At 40.6% G+C, this 18,181-nt stretch overlaps 1 protein-coding gene across 3 annotated transcripts in view; it reads right to left on the bottom strand.

Moving 5' to 3' along the window:
* Positions 1–18,181, bottom strand: part of bcas3 (BCAS3 microtubule associated cell migration factor) — a 304,969-nt gene that overhangs the window by 130,960 nt on the left and 155,828 nt on the right. The gene's annotated exons all lie outside the window — the stretch shown is intronic.

Below are 18,181 nucleotides of genomic sequence, written 5' to 3'. Positions count from 1 at the left end.
TTTTATAAAATCAGAGATCAAGAACAGACATTACATCTTGAACGGTAAATTATAGTAATAACAATAGATTAGAGAACAACGGGCTGAATGGGTGTCTGTATGTTAATGTAACACATCAACAGATATTCAGATAACTATAACATAAACAACATAAGTTTACCAAACCCTGTTCCTCTAGCTGTGGTCATCTAGCTTTTAGCCCGCGATTAGCTTTTTTGGTTTTCTTCATTGCAGTTAGAGTATCCTCCGCTTTTCGCCAGTCCCTCACAAGTTTCTCGCTAACTACAAACTTTCTTTCAGCTGCTCCATTACCGTTTTTGGCTGCATATTTCACTACTTGCAGCTTGTAATCTGCAGGGTATGATTTTCTTTTTGGGGCATTTGTGTTCAGTCTTTCTCAGTTGTCTTTATAAGTTTATGTTTAAATTTAAATTTTTCGGTGGTACAGGAGCGTAGCAGATACTGGCACACCAGCCTAGAGCGCCCCCTCGCGACTGTCAGCGTGAACATGTGAAATTACCGTATATATTTTATTATATAAGTCGCACCTGAGTATAAGTCGCAGGACCAGCCAAACCATGAAAAAAAGTGCGACTTATAGTCCGAAAAATACGGTACTTGTTTTTTCCTCAGCACGCATATCCATGGTCGGAGAGATGAGTGACTGAGGCATGCAGCTCATCAAAGCACAGTTTGGATTGGATGTGCATGTAGCTACAGCAAGACCCCGAAGACGCCGATAGCTAGTGATTTGTAAAAAAGTGATTCTGTGTTTACCCTCTAACCGCAGGAAGCAGGTACTGCAAAAAAAGCCTGTGTTTCAATATAGAGGCATGGATTTTCATTAGTAAACTTACATACATGATAAACAGACACATGCATGTGATATGAGTGCACAGTAATTGTGAGTGAAAAACCATCCTTGTGCACGGGGCTGTGGTGAACATGAGCCCTCCCTACACGGCCGCAACTGTTCAACACTCGCTCGTATGCCAAGGTGACCTTTGAGACTTTAGAGGTGGAGGTGGCACTGACAGGGGCTGATGTGTCCGCTCCTTCAAATACTGACCATGGCCTTTAATTGGCTGATAGTTAGTTGGTATTACTGACAGCCAAAGAAGACAGGCAGTTGCCACTTTAAACCACTTTCACGAGGCTGGAGACTGCGGGTGTTCAAATGTGCTCCCTCTCATGGAAGGTTTACTGCTTGCAGATACTGGTCTGTGTACTCGTATCACATGTGTATGCCTTGTTTTTATTAGCACTAACAGTTATACAAAGTCTTCCTGAGTCCATGTAGTAATGTCCTTTACATAATCATGTGTTTGTGGTGAACCCGAGGTAACATCCACGCTTGCTAACAACTCAGCCTTTCAAGGTTGTTCCTTTCATACCCAGTCATGATACCATCACCTGTCACCAATGAACCTGTTTACCTCTGGAATGTTTCAAATCTTGACCAAATCTAGGTTATTGAAAAGAAAAATACTACATGGGCAGAGCTATGAAGCTAACTGAATAAACTTTGTACACTATGCTGTCCTTGAAATGAATGAGCGTTCCTATTTTTCTTTCATGTTTTTAAAAAGCAAGCTCAATATGTACAACTCTTTTTTCAAGGTGTGCAAGTTGTGTGATTATATTTTGCTGCTGCATTTCACATTATAGAAGATGCTAAGTTGAACCCTCAGTCCCATGCACTTGTTCAGACTTTACGTGTCTGTAAAAGTGTCTTAGAAATACTATAACGACATGGCAGGTGAGCACTGGAGAGCACAACCAAGCAAAGACAAACAACAGATACAGAAGTAATATGAGAAGGTTCTCTTGTACATTCAATAGATCCCATCCCATTTATTATGAGCCAACTTTCAGATTTCATTAAAAACAAGAAATGATATGTTGGGGTCCATAGAGAGCTTACACAGTTATTGTTAGGGACATTTGCAGGTCAGAATTGAAGCTATGGAGATAAACATTGAGCTAGTTTTAAAATTTGTCATTGAGGCGCCTGTGAAAGAACCAACAATACTTTTCTTTCTTACAGGGCTTTTACATCCCACCTTTTTGGGTGAGTGTATTCAGCCGATCTCTGGGATGGTACTTCCTACTCTGTTTTTTAACTTGAGACATGAGATTAGAGTTGGAATTGAGAAATGACATGTACGACCACTGTTTCATTTGTTTATTTGTTTGATGATTTAAATTTGAGAATGAAAGCTGATAAAAAGCTAAATCTTTGGGTTCGTGGATTCCATTCGGGCCAATACTTTTCACTTCCTTTGCTGTCCGCATGGACTGTTTACTTGCATGCAAAACCTGCTCAAACGTGGTAGTTCAATAGTACTGGTACTACAGACAAAGCACAAACGGGATCACACTGCTTCACATATCAAAATCTTGGTTTAGTTACATGTAACTGGTGTAGTTACACGTAAAGTAACTAAAAGAATTTGTAGTGTTGAATGTGCTGTAGGAGAGCTGCAGGCGGCTGGAAGGCAGCAGTGCTGACTGGGAAAACACAAACCCCTCATTTAGTGTGATGGAACTGTAAAGTAGCTAACACACGCAGGAGCAATTGTGGCTGTGTGTGTGTCAGTATGTGTGCTTCATTAGTGCACTTTGGTGTTGTGTGTTTCTTGTGTGTGAGTGTAATGGGTACCGTGTGCTTGCTGAGGTCTTGTTTGCCCATCTTAAGTCAATTAAAAGGAAATAAGGCGGCTCTGACCGGCCCGTGAACCAGCTCCCTCAGCTGAGAGCATGTCTGCACAAAAACACACAGACACACACACACACACACCGGCTAACACAAGGCTGATAATGCTCCACAACTGGCAATCGACCTTGTGCCCTGCTGTGTGAGAAACAATGGCTCTGAGAATCTGTGAGAGCGTGTGTGTGTATTTAGTATGGCATGTCTGACAAGGCTTCTGAGGAAAACTGTTAAAGACAGCATCAGACACAAATGCAGACATACATGCACACATTCTCTTTGTTTCTGCAGAGGAGGACGGCCAAAGAACACAGTTGCGTCCCACAGACATGAACATGAACACATACACACTGCACCTTGCTAATAAAGAGTCAGCCTAGGCGTGGACCACACCGTCATAAAGCTGAGGCAAGTCTCCATGCCTCCACTCTGCCACTGCCATGAAAAACATTATTAGTACAGAGTTTCCTACTATTAAAATGATCATTACTGGATCTATATTCTTCCAGTAACTAAGCTGTCTGGTAACTGACACATTATTTGACTTGAGTATTACTAATTTGGATCCTTACAAACCATATTTTTATCAGCGCCAAATGGCACAATTTGGGAAGTAAGTACTAGTAATGACTAGATTCAATTGCTTGCATCTAAAAGAAACCAATCAATCAATTAAGGAAATTAAGTTAACATTAAAATTAAAAAAGGCTGTAAAATGAAAAATTCTGTTTTGCGTTGAAAAAATATGCTGGGTACCAGAACTATCAAATGCCTTATTAAACTTCCAATGACAAATGAAGAAAATGGAGAAAATAATTAATAAATAAATAAATAAATATTAGGTGTGGACATTTTGTGTACTAATGATTATAAGAAATAAAATAAAAGTAAACACAATGTCAAGTTAAAGAAAAAAAAAACAGCTTAATATAAAGCATGTGAGCCAAAGTAGCAGCTGCAGCAGAGAAGAAGCTGTTGATGAATTTGTGGCTTCAGAGAGGTGACACACTGTCCTCAGCCGACTCGCTGTGTGTGTGAACTGACTGAATGCCAGGAGGGGGTGAGGGGTATGGAACAGCTAGCAGTTAGTGAAGAGAACAGAAACTGCACAAAAGTTCAGCACAATTAAGGGTTAAGTAACTATGGGCTAAGATTAGCTTTGTTAAAAGTGCTTTCATGTACCTGAATAAATCACTGATATAACGCATCACCTAAGTCACTCGAACCAAGAACACCCACAACAGGTGTACACTGGTTCTGGCAAAGGGTTAAGTGTTAAAAATGTTCATGTGGGACCAACAAAGTGATTCCTGTGTTCAGTGAGTAACTTCAAACTTCACTCAGGTGTGTGTGGACCACACGGCTTTGCTGTGGGACAACGAGGCTGAGTGGACTGGTTATACTGATTGTATCGTTACTGCACGAATGATACTCATTGTATGCACAGATGCCTTCTGTGCCCAATGTCCCCTTCACTTAAAAAAAAATGTAATGTAGCAACATTTAGGTTTTAATTTAACTGACCTACTTTTTTATTCATATCCAAGCACAATTTAACACAAACTAATTTTACATGAATAATATTTTATTTTATCTCTGAGAAGCACATCACTTTATGATCATGGAAGAAGGTGATTTTGTATTTCAGGACAGCCGACAGAATATTGAGTTGTCCAAGCAAAAATAATCTAGCTCCTGCTAGCCACATTAGTTTCAGGATTCACAGTCTGTCAGCTAAATGCCCACACTTATCATAACAATAATTTACTGATGAATTTCAAATATTTTGATTTGAAGTTACAAATGTTAAAAACGTTGAACCCAAATGGATTCATCAAGGAGTTTGCTCTTAATACATAAATAAGTTTGAATGCTACAGAAAAACAAACCTCAGATGTCATTTAGAAGATGTATAGCAAACCATGTGTTGATGTGGAGAGCGATCCAGAAGATACATCATTTAACCTTCTGGGATGAGGGTACACTGCGAGTAAGAAAAGCCAAAGGCACACTCATACGTGGTCAGGCTCTTTAAAAATTCGCTTAAGATGAAAGATATGACGAAGCAATTTATCAAACTGGAATTCCACAGGTAGCAACGTTAAAATAAGATTTTCCAAGTCACATGTTGTTATGTTAAACTAAAATATTTGAACACACACACAAATCTGTGTGTGCACCAGTGATGACAAAAAAAAAAAAAAAAAACAATAAACAAAAACTGCTTCTACATCCACAAAGTCTCTTAGGACAGTGACAAAACAGTATTCAACATGCACACAGAGTTATGTGAGTCACTTACTCCTCTCCACTGATGCTAATTACACTACAATGGTTCATTGGTCCAATCAGATTGCAGGCTGATCCTTCCACATGACAGCTGATCCATCAGAGTGACATAGGCAAGTTGCAAAATGTAAGAAATAAAAAGCACCAGCAGTGACAGAGTGGGAGGCACTACTGTAGCAATTTCAGAAATTAACCATCTAAATGGAAGCGACGTGACAGTGCAGTAACAGTTAATGTTTAAAGAGAATATGTAGCCATGTTTTTCTAAGATATGTAAGATCTCTTAGAATGTCATTACAGCTGAAGAGAGAGCTCCCAAATCAATGTTATGTGTCCGCTGGCTGTGAATTTTTCATATGGATTCAGTGTCATGCAGCTTAGTGTTAGGAACGACATGCTGTACATGCAGGCCCGTTTCTTGGATTCTGCTTATAAAGCTGCAAAATGTTGTGTTTTCAAAACCCCATTTCATATATAATGTAGATACCTCAATGTAACATCACTGTGTGTGGTAAACAGAAAAAATAGCTGTATGGTTATTTTAGTTTTTTAAAAAAAAAAGATAGAGGAAAAAGTAAGCAGTGATAAGATGTTGTATGTCATTTATGTAAAATAACACAGCTATAACATAGTACCATAAAAGTGAAAAGTTTAAAAAGTCAGAATTTCATAAACTCATAAGCCTCAATTTTTACTCTGAAATATCAATGTGAATTTATTGTTAATCTATTAATCTTTGAATCTGTACTAATTTTGACTCAGCATCTCATGTAAACCTCAAAACTGTCGGACAGTAAATCCTACATAAATCTTAATTTTTTATTAACTAACCTTTCTAACTAACTGCTGTAACCTTAAATTTGTCAAGTACCGCAAGAGCAGTAGTTATTCAGTATCTACTTCAAATTAAACAAAAAACTTTTAAGTAAGTAGCAACTAAAATCCTAATGTTACATGAAAACTGAAAAAACGTTAGTTACGCCAAAAGACTGGGATGACCCACGCTTCCCTCAGGCAGTGAAGAAAAACCTGTTTCCTAGTCTGTCTGAGGTTTTACCAGCCATAGGCCACCTGCTGTCACCAGTCTGTAGAGAAGTTCTTGCTAGACACATCTGCAAATCAGACCAGGACATCTTTGATAGGTCTTAGTCTAATTTTAACCTTCCTGAAATCCCAATTAAAGGAAAGATAAAGTCAACAAGTTCAGTGATCACATTCTCTGTACTCTCACTGTGAGCAGCATGATAAGTACCAGGTCATAATGCATCGGCTGCATGCCATGACAATCCCAGAGCTGTTCCTATAGAGGTGAGGGACCACTTAATCCTCTATCCCCAAACCCCAGCTCGTAATAAATAGGCTACATTTAATCCACAACAGAGGACCAGGGGTTAAGTCTTTATCGCTTGCCATGCCAGTGTTCTCCCTTTTTACCCGCTCTCACATTCTATCCCTTTGTAAGCATCATTATAATACTGCCATTGTAAAATCACTGGATTAAAATCTGGACCGGCAATCTGCATTAGGTTAGAGGAAATGAATCACTACTGTTGCTGAGGCAGAACATAAACAGTAATTTATTAAACAGATGTAAAATCAAATAACAGGGGCTGAAAAATGAATGAGATATCCAGAGTTCACCAAAACTTTAAATGAGCTGGTCAGTGAAAAGTGGAAAAAAAACATCCTGAGTAGAAATAGTCCAGTATCTTTATGTCGTTGTCATCGCAGTCACAAGTTCAGCTTGCAATGAACAAGAGGTGTCCAGGCAGATTATTCTTTTCATTTCTACAAACAAACAAATGCATATTGCCAAAAAGTGTCCCAGTACTGCAGTACCCTACTGTCTGTGGGGTGGATGGAGTTTTCTATAATGTGGCCAACTGGCCTTAATTTGCTTTCTAAATTCAGATTGTTTCCTTCTACATCTGGAACTATGTGTAACACAGAGTCCTGAACAGCAGGAGAAAGGAGGAACAAACACTCCTTCACATGAAAAAAACAAAAACAAACAAAACAAACAAAACAAAAACACTTTGTGAATCTTGTGAGTTCTGATATTTACTCTGTTTCCCCTCTGTTTCCAGGAAAAAACCGGATGGAAGGAAATCCACTTGACAGCACACTTGTCTTTTGATTTTAGTTATTTATGATCTTACAGAATCTTGGTTAAGGAAAAAAAAACAGATTTGTTTTCTCTAGATATTGCCATCCTTAATTTAATGACAAATAGATGACATTATTTTATGTTATTTTTCTGTTCTTTAAAGGTAAAATAGAGAAAAATAATCTCCAGGCATGCAAGTTTTGGAGAAGCTGGTGAGTGATTCCTAGGCATTACAACTACAGCTGCTTTGTTACACAGTGCTCATAGAATTTTATGTAAGTTATGCACGTGTATTAATTTTGTATGCACACTAAACAGCAACAGCTTTTCGCAAACAATGCTGCTCCCCTTTTAAGTTGGCGCCAGAAATACCAGTTGGTTATTAAACCAATTATTTCTATTCTATTAATGTACGTATTGGAGCCACGATCTGCATTACATACAATGCGGAACATGTTTGATCCTTACACATGACGTCAGTCTTTGGAAATTGCAGTGATAGCATTGAAAACATCGAAAGAGAACAAGAAAAAGGCGGCTTTCAGCAGCTCTGACTGAAAAGCATCATACATCCAGCCCATTAGATAAAGTCTCGGCATCCATACACTGTGGGAAAACACACACCATAGAGCCATTCAATCAGTCCATATGAATAAATAATGAGGGGAAAGCAATGTACTGCGCTGGTGTATTTCAAAGCATGGATCCCCACACTGATGCACATTCTGTCCCAGGGACACACAAAAAGACATCCACGTTGATTGCTGCACTATATATACCGCTTTTGTAGAGTTTGTGGAGGTATTAGCAAAACTTGCAGATATATAAATGATAATAAGAAGCGCTGCAGACTGCCAGAAACAAATTAGAGAGAACGTGTCATCCTAACACACACGAAGACTACTTCTCCTTCCACAGGCCCTGGGCCTTTGTATTTTCAGCACAACGATCACGAGGTACAAATAGGGAGAAAGGCACACACTATCATGAAGCCTGTCTGCGAAAGCATTGCGTGTTGCATTCCCAAATGACACAAGTAGCTGAGCAAAGAATGAAAAAAGAGGAGATCCTGCTTTTACATGTCAGCTGTCCAATCTACTGTCTGTCTTGGAATGTTGCAAAAAATGAGCAGAGTAGTGCAGAGTAGTGTTTTGTCTGTCCAAGATGCCGCTGTGCAGTCTCCCTGATAGCAGGAGTTGCCACTGGCAGATCAAAATGTGGGCAGACCAAGAAGACCCCATTTGCATAGTCTGCAGACAACTCCTCCCACACTTTGTGCAAAGATGTGACTGTGGTGTTGGCACTGATGATGTAGTTGGTAGAGAGGGAGGAGGAGACAGACAATGAGAGAAATGGGTGCTCAGAACTCCACTTGATAAGATGCATATGCAGTGTTGGCACATCACCATCCGTACGGCCATGTGCACAAGCTCCTGTCCGTTCACTTCGCTATCCTGCATTCCTACATGCCACAGCACCCCAGGACATGGCCATATGCCATTGGCTTGGCCCGTTGATCAACACTGCTCCAGCCTTGCATGACAGCTCACAGCGCACACACACACACACACTCACACTCAGCAGTTCCGACAGATGGGTGAAAAGGTGGGCCACGTCATGTGTGAAGTGAACAGAGGGCAGGGGGTGTTAGCAATTATGGTGAAACAGACTGCGAAAAGAGACAGACGTGCGTTTGTGTGTGTGTCTGTACAATGGCTAAAGGTGCACACGGACACGCACTTAAACACAAGGAGAGCATCAACCACAACAACGCTGTACTCTAGACAGAAGAGCCATGTAGACAGCCATCCCATTGAACATGGCCTTAATAGAGTCCCCGTAAGTGAGTATGAACCCCTGCCTTCAACTCGACTTCATTTGGATCAAGGCTTGAGAGCTATGGAGTACTTTCAGTTTTCACTTTTCATTTTGTGCATGTGTGATGTATAATTTTGCTATGCTTTTTGTGTATCTCATTTGCCAGCGCCTGACAGAGCTGATACCGCTACAAATGCAGCATCTCTTAACTGAACAACAAGTGTTGTGTACAAAGTATCATTTTATTTTGATATCGTTTATCATTTGGGCACTGCTATCAATCAATCAAATCAATACCGTGACAAAGCATCGTTGCAGATAATAAAGTGAAGTTACAGAACATGCACATGCAACTGCCATGTACACATTAATGACTGTCTGAGGACAAGTCCGATCTAAACATTTGCCTGTAACACTGTGAAGCACACATAATGAGAAAAAAACCCCAAAATCACTCATTAACAAGCTTTGAACTTAGAGGTAAATAATTTCAACCTGTCTGAAATTGTGTTTATATATATTTTATATATATAAAGCTTTATTTTTGTTCTTAATGAAGAATTTTTGAGTGTTCATGAAAATTTCAGAATTTACGACAAGTGAAACCATCACATGTTCTGCAGCAGATATGGAACAACAAACCTGATCCTTAGAGAAGATAGCAAAAATGTGTTCTGGATTGAATCACTGACTTACATTCCAAGCTAACAGGACAAAAAAAACCAAACCAAACAGTTGCTCAGTGCGTACTAAAGGAGGCAGAGTGTGGGCGAGGGTTGAGAGTGATGACAATAATCCTCTGCCCATGTAACAGAGATAAAGACACACAGAGGTTTTAGCTTCACACAGGAGATTGACCTCATTACCGGCAACAAGCTCACAAACTCACACACACACACACACACACACACAACACAAACAAACGTAACAGAAATGTAGATAAGTGGCAGAATATAACCTGTATTCTTACTATCAATGACTCACTCTGTATAGAGGAGTGTGTGTGTGTGTGTGTGTGTGTGTGTGTGTGTGTGTTTGTGTATGTGTGTGTAATGAAGCGAGAACACCCCAACCTTGATCAGAAGCGGAGCAAAGGAGCGCTGCCCCTCCGCTCTCACATTCATCAACAGTGTGTGTTTGATCTCTCAGCCACATCACACATGTGCCCTCCAATCAACTGCTGCTTCTAAGGCCCCCTTTGCCCTGGCTACACACACACACACACACACACACACACACAGATCATCCCACACAGAACCCATTAGGACTTTTGATTAAATTTGAGTATAGCTCATGTATAAGGGCCATGGCCAGTGCAGCTTCATTCAAGTGTGTGTACATGCGTGCACAAGAGGCAAAAAGAAAGCAGAAACGAGTGACTGTAAAGCCTTCTAACCTTTGTAATATAGATCCTAACTGCTGCCAAGAGAGGTTCAAACCTAAAAGGGCTCCATAACACTTCATAACTCTGACTTAAATGAAACAACTACAACTCTATAGCCATTAGTGTCACGCACACACACACTCACACACTCATACATCCACAGTCTTTAGAAGTTGGCAAGGCAACCAAGGTCATTAGGTTTATTTCCACTGGCAGAAAAGTGATTTTGGCAGCCCAGTTTACCCAGGTTTATCAGAATAAGCAAATATGATTGGAGAGGAGTCTCCCCCCCGAGTTCCATTTAGCAATACCAGTGAACCAGCATGCAAGTAGAATGCAGGGACACCCAAATGGAATGCAGCCCTTATTTATTAAATTAATTATACCTGTGTATCCCCACTGTTGCTTATTTTAATAATGTCTGAAAATAGTTGTTCCCCTCATCATCAGTGGGTCTCTACAGTAGATCTTTCCCTCTGCTCTCATGCTAACACCAGTGTACACCATGTTGAACAACACTAAATTCATATAGCTGTAATCACTAGGATTATCCAGAGTGTATTAAGTGACCTCTTAATACCAGGGATGGATTTAATAACAGAAACACCTATGCAATATGTAATACAGGATGTACAATACAGTTGCCCATCAGTCTGGGCTCTCCGCTGTTATATTTTACGCTTCATAGGGCAAAATACAACAATAATGCACCACACATTTTCAGTGGGAGACAGGTTTGGACTGCAGGTGGGCCAGACAAGTACCTGCACTCTTTTACTACAAAGCCACACATTTGCAACACATGCACAATGTGGCTTCACTGTCTTGCTTTTTGCCCATGCAGTTTTTCATGAAGTGGTAAACCTCGACTCATTCATAAAGGCAAACAGCTCCTTTCGTACCCATTGATGAAACTATCGCCTGTTACCAATGAAGCTGTTTTTGAGCAGTCCATAACTTTCCCTTTTCCCTGTTGCTCCTGTACCAAACTTGTTTGTTGGCATCAAATCGAGGAAAAAGCATATATTTACAAAATCAAGGTAAAACATTAAATGTAATATGTTTGTGCTGGTTTTAATTGGTAATGTCTAAACAGATTAACAAATTATCACATTCTGTTGTATTTACGTTTCACACCGCGTCCCAGCTTTTTCTGGAGTTGGGAGTGTAAAACCTGGCTGATACCAAATGACTAATCTACAGCACACTCTTGGGGTGGGTCAGATATCCACATATAAAAAGGCTCATGTTTGAGCCTTTATGAGATGAGCCCTTCCTCTGAACTTTTACTGCTGGAGCATGTAACAGGGAGAGAAATGACCTGCTTCCTGTCCAACTCATGTGGTTCAGAAATGTCCAGCAAATATAAATGAGCTAATTGTAGCTTTTTGATGCCGAACATTTTGCAGTGTGTGTGTATTGTGCTTGTATGTTATTCTTTTGAGCTCATAAAGCATTTCTTGTAGTCATTAGTTGGGGTTAGATAAAGGCGAGCAAATCCAAAAAGATTGGAGAGGCAGGGTATTAATTATACTAAATGGAGAAAGATGGTGCTGAGTTCTCAACAGCAAACAGTAACAATACACATGTGCACCAGACACGAAATGCTCAGTCACACGAAAAAGTACACTTCTGTACATTGATTTAATATTCCAAGTTGTGTGTCTTCCTGTCATTAAATCAGACTGTATCTGCAAAAAAACACACACAGAGACAATGACACTACAGTGTAAAACAAATTTCCTTTTGGAGATTGCACTAGTGTTTCCAGCTTAGCACGCCCCCCCACCCCCCCACCCCACAGCAGATGTCCAATCATCCTAATATAACAGCAGGAACAGAACAGCACAGTGGCACAGGCCTCAGATTAAAACTATCAGCATCCAAGAGGATAAAGCACAGCGGCAAGGCAACAAACTAATACAACAAGATGAGGTGAGATTTAGCGATGTTTAGCACTGGAAACAAGTTATGCAGCTGGCACCTACAGCGGACAAGCAGCGTTTTGATAATATTCGTAAAAGCACGCAATTTCATTTTCTTGGTTTGTGACTGATTCACTCTCACATCCTACATGACGATTTCTGAAAAACTGTGTCCGAAGTAAGATTCCAAAATATTAAAAACATAATACAAGGATAGAGCAAAGTTTAAGTACCAACCGAGGATGAATTGGAGAGTGTTTCTGCCACTAAGAACAAATAAAAAGCCTAGTTTTGGAGAAAACAAACGACTCTGGCAAAAAACAAGTCAAAGCAGGGGTAGATACAGAATGTATTTAAGTGTGGACACAACTTCATTCATACACACAGACAGATTACGCTACACATATTTGTGGAGAAGCCTTTATGGAACCAATTATTTGGCTTGGTATGCTATAGGAACCAAAAAAGTACCCTAGACAATGCCTGGATCTGGTTCTCTGGCCACTGTCTGGCCAGAGAACCAGATCGACATGTGTGACACAGAGCGAGAGATTGTCTGTGTCAGCCATGTTCTCACTTAGTGGAAACAGTCTGTTTGGTTTAGGTAAAGGGGTGGTGCCTGGCTCAGAGTGTGCAGAAAGAGGAGGACTCATCCATAATGATGACTGTTTTTGCACTGATGTCAAAAAGTGTATTTGGATGTATTCGCAACATCAACAGAAGAGTGTAAAGCAATGTAAGCAAGCAGAAAAAAAAGTATGCAGTTGTTGTTAATGCTGGCTCATGCACGGGCTCAAATAGACTTTGTGCTAGGGAGCTGACAGGGTCATGTCTGGGCCATCTATTACAGACTTTTGCGTTCACACATACAGCTCCTTTGGGCAACGTCCAGACAATCTCAAGGTCGTCTAAGGATGCTCCTGTACAATTTTTGGAAGCATCATGCATTCCAAGTTAAAGCAGCTCTGCACATAGATACATATGAGCACACATAGGCATGGTTTTGTAATTCCATCATATTATTACTCTTTTTTTTGTCATTTTAACTAACTAACTAAAGTTTTCCACAAACAATGGCCAGTAACAGCTAAAAAATTGTCCTAATCTAAGTAGCATTTCTGTGTGAATTTGATCCTCACCTTGAGTGTTTGCTTCACAGATGGAGTGCTGCCCTTGTTGACCTTCGGTAATTGTTTAAACAGTGACTGGTTTTCAGTAGACGGTAGAAGGAAGGAGAAGTTTTGTGTGCTTGTGTGTGTAAAGTGATGTTTCAGATTGTGACACAACGTCATACACACAATTCTTCAGACAGTTCTAAGTTCTTATCAAGAAAAGAACAGTGCTGGAAGTCCAATTTCAGCTCTACTGTATGTGCATGAAGCTAACACCAGCTCACTTTTATCTGTCATGTTAGACTCCAGGGTCACTGTCAAATTGACAGTTATGTCCAATGCCTAGCAAAATGACTAGCTAAAGAGAAACATTATCTTTCCCTCCTCCTCCTCCCCTTGTTCGGTCTCTGACCTTCTGCAAGGAAGGATGATCCCACCGTCTGGCACAGTTTGCCACAGAAGCTGGATTTATGAAGGGGAAATTGCAACTGGCAAATGGGTAGGGTAGCAAAAAAAAAAAAAAGGCCCCCCTCAGGCAGAAGAGACGGGATGGAGAGAGGAAGGGACAAAGGCAAATATTTGACAGGCACACAGGAGGACTAATAGTTGGATCTGACCTCCAAGTGAACCTCCATTGTCTTTGGAAGGCAACAGAGTCTATGATGAGAAAGCCTCTTGCCCCCAACAAATAGGTAATGAGTGGTAATGAGAGACAATGAGTAAGAGGGAGAGAAAGGGGAGGGGAGGAAGATGCAGATAATGTAAGCCAGACACAGACAGAGAAACTGCAGAGCAACGGAGAAGGGGAAGAGAGAGTGAGAGCAGCTGCAGCAGGGCTGAGAGTGAAGCTGAGAAGGTGCCGTGCTGTGGAGGGAGCATCCAGGGAGTTGGGTGACGAGAAACACTGTCCGTCTGTGGCCACTGATAATACTTTCCATTCTAGCTGGCTCTTTGTGGGGGTCTGTTCTGTGTGTGTGTGTGCATGCGTGCGTGTGTGTGCGTGTGTGTTTGCAGGCCCTATGCGAGCTGCTGATTCCCCTGATTGCAGGCTGGCGCCCTGCTGGCGAGCCCCCGCACACTGAAATTAAATCCACTCTGCTCCGTTATAAATTATAATGCTTTACAAACAGCACCCCCACCGGGGAACCCGGTAGGGGGAGGAAGAGGAAGAGAGGCAGAGAATGGACAGTGTTAGAGAGGAAGAAGGGGTAGAGGATGATGTGAGATATATGAATAAAAAATGTGGAAACAAAAGAGATGAAGACAGATGAAGATGGTTACTAAAAGAAAAAAAAAACAAAAAAACAAAACAAAAACGTTATCTTTTGGGAGTTTTTTTATGCTAACTGAATTGAGAATTTAAGTCCCAGCATAAATCAAACCCAGCTGGCCTTTTAAGCAATTGAACACAGCTTAACAATAAAGCTGTGGAGCATAAGAAAAGATAAAAACAATGTAATCAGGAAGGTCAAGAAGGAGACATAAGTGCACTTAAACCTAGGTCTCAGCTAATCTGTCAATGAAATGCCTTAAATTTAGCTTGCAGACTTCAAAATTTGAAAAGCTTTACCCTATAACAAAGAAGGAACATGAAAAGTTGTGAAATAAACAGGAAAAGAGACAGATGCAGCACGGATGTGTGCAGAGGAGATAAAAAAAAAGTGAAACAGAAGGCTCTGCTAGTGTTGGGTGAGAGGGGAGGGGGATGAAAGCCCCAGCTCCATGGACCCTGAGGTGCCAGAGGGGCAGTATGTTGGACCGATATCTAGCTAGACTGGCACCATATGATCAGGGCAGTGCTGTGATAGGCAACAGGGAGCTAAAATGTCTAACCTACAGCTTGTGTGTGTGTGTGTGTGTGGGGGGGGTGGGGGGGGTGGGGGGGTGGGGTGGGGGGGGGGGTGATAACCTGTCAGAATGGTGCCATGTTCTCCAGTCAAACGGGGAAGAGATGGAAAGACGATGTTGTGGCCGTCACCACTTCTCCACAGCTCTAAGAGTAACTGATGGCCATTGCTGATATTTGTGCTTTTACAAACTTTCAAACTATCACCAGAAAATCAACTGACAAGAATTTTCATTATCAATGATCAAATGTTTTCAGTGCATTTTTAAACAGGTATTCAGGCCTTCATCAACATATAATTCAGTACAATACAATAACACCAAAGCTGAGGAAAATGGAATATTAGAATTATCACAGAGCTTGGGGTTATAGTTTATTGTCTAGAATTAAATTGCACAGGCGTTTATGATATTGTATCAACATCCTGTATCTATTTAAACTAACTGCATCATATCTATCATATTAAATGTACTAGTAGTAGAATTATTAAGAGTACAGTAGAGTGATATTTCTGGGGCTGATGCCGATACCAGTATTAGGGAGAAAAATATTTCCAAACAATACATCGACCAATATTCTTTAGATAGAGTTTTCATATCTGTGCATTTTGGAAAACATACTGCATATCCTGGTTCTATCCTGATATCCTGATCTGTGTCAATGTAAGCAAAGCAAGACTCTAATTAAAAGAGTGTAACAAACTAACATCTTATTTTTAACTAAGGGCAAATATTGGCCCCCTATCTTGCTCAAGCTGTCGCTGTAACTGGCAGACTGTTTTAGGAACAACAGGCCTATTCTCCATCCCAGCAGGGGGTTGGGTCATGTATGGCCATCTTCATTGTCTGCCAATCAAACCTGAGACTCAGACGCCTTAAACAAAACTCAGCCGCACTTCCGTTAACGCCTAAGCACAAAGCTTGGACCAGTGATACAGAACACAGCTGTCAGTACCTCCTACAAGGGCTGTCAGCCTGTGTTTGGGCAGCAGAAACATGGCCACACACATCTACTGTCATCATTGTTAATATGGACCAGAACTGATGGCCACAGAAGACAGTTAACTGTGCATTCACTACGAGCACATTAGCTGATGGATTACTGTCTACTTGAGTGAGAGTTTAGAAAGTCTTAAATATTATGCTTGTGCATTTTTGGTACAATGTGCTAAGCTGACAGAAGTGACAAGTGAGCCTCAATTAAACAGCAGTTATCAAAAATAGACTCGTTAGTTAAACTAGTACTGATTTTACTGTCATCACCAGCAATGGATTGAACTGTTCTCCATGTCATGTTTTCCTCAGTCCAACATCCCTCTTTCTACTGGACAACTGAGCAGCACATGATTTATTTCCAATGCCAATGCTGAGTGCAAATGCGGGAAGTGGTGTGGCCTTGACTTAGTGAGTTGGAAAGGTGGAGGCTGGGGTGGTGGACAGGCATTAAGCTTGAGCCACCTTCATGTTAGGTTTGCTTCAATTAAATATTTACTGTTTTACTGAGATCTTTTCATAACTTTAGAGTTTTTGTAGGGGTAGGCAATTAACCAAATTATGATGTGCGGTCTATGCAAACAATGCAATCTCAATCTTTTTCATTTTTTAACCAAATTTGAAATGTCTTGTAGACTACAGCCAGACTTGAAACAGCTAATGAATTTGTCCATTTGGATGTGGAAACAGTGAAAGGAATGTGTATCTTGTCACCCATATTTGTGCATTAGTGCACTTGTGTCCTGGTGTGCATGACAATCAAGACAGGTTAAACCTACAGAAAAAAATAGCACAACTTGAGGTCAAAAACTCCACAGTGAAACTCCAGTGTTAACAAGCATTTACTTTGAAAAAATGTAGAAAACTCAAAAAGACTCTAAGCAAGTATACGGTATAAGATGACAAGACAGATGTGCACAATGATGCATGCATTGCAGACTTGGCAGAAAACCATCAGCATATATGCAGACAGGCACAATGGAGTTCAGTCTGAGCACACAGGTTCAAGTCTTTTCTAAGGGCAAACTCAGGTGTGGCCAGTTTTGCCAGAAGGTAGCCAACAGTAAGCAGAGGTGACAGCTGGGATCAGTACCAGCAAGACTCAAACACACCAACAGAAAAAAAAAAGACATCAGCTGCCATGACCATCAGGATAAACAGAAAGAAAGAGACAAAGAGGGAAGGTACAATCCAACCTGACAGCAATACGTGCGCTTGCAAGTTCAAAGGTTCGCAGGCAGCATTGAGCAGGTTACGTCAATACTCTGAACGCAAAATTCTCCACAGAAGAGATGCAACAACAGCAAATTGTAGACAGACGGCACACATGCCGCCAGCATTTTTTTAAGGCAGTTCTGCAGCATAGTCCCGCAGGAACAAAACAAAGTATAGTCCACTCGTCTGCCCCATTGAAAAGATGAACTTCAATTTCTACACATTCATCACTTTAAGCATGCCTGATACATGAACACCTTTTTGTCATATACACTATATGTTCTGAACACACAGCCTTCTGTATTACTACAGTGACCCAGTTTCATTATGGCCATTCAAAGTTACAGTGGTTGGGAAAAACAGAATATCAATGATTAAAAACTATGCAGTTCAGTTTCTGTATATGTCCATGGTACTGACTGAAGCCATTTTCGTCAATTGAAGTTGAAAATTTTGCCAGCTACTGTCCTTTCAACACCCACTGATTTGCTCTGCTTCTGTGGACGTTTAGCAGGACTGTTGTGGCTAAACCTGCTCCTGACATCTTCCATCTGGTACGAATTTAAAGTCACAATGCAAGATGGGAAAAATAAGTGAGATGAACATGATGATCAGGTGGGTTTTTGAAACCTGAATGGCATTGGAATTTCTTGATTAAAGCTGCTTATGACATTTTCTTCTGCTGAGATTCATTGTTTTCATTTGTGGAAAAATTACATTCCCGCTGCATCACACTAGGCAGAGTATAATACAGACAGAAAATCCATAGTCATTGGTTCT

The sequence above is a fragment of the Scatophagus argus genome, chromosome 5 (assembly GCF_020382885.2).
Source record: "Scatophagus argus isolate fScaArg1 chromosome 5, fScaArg1.pri, whole genome shotgun sequence".
Lineage (NCBI taxonomy): Eukaryota > Metazoa > Chordata > Actinopteri > Scatophagidae > Scatophagus > Scatophagus argus.
Note: the sequence above shows the minus strand (reverse complement) of the source record. Positions and strands in the feature narration are given on the sequence as shown.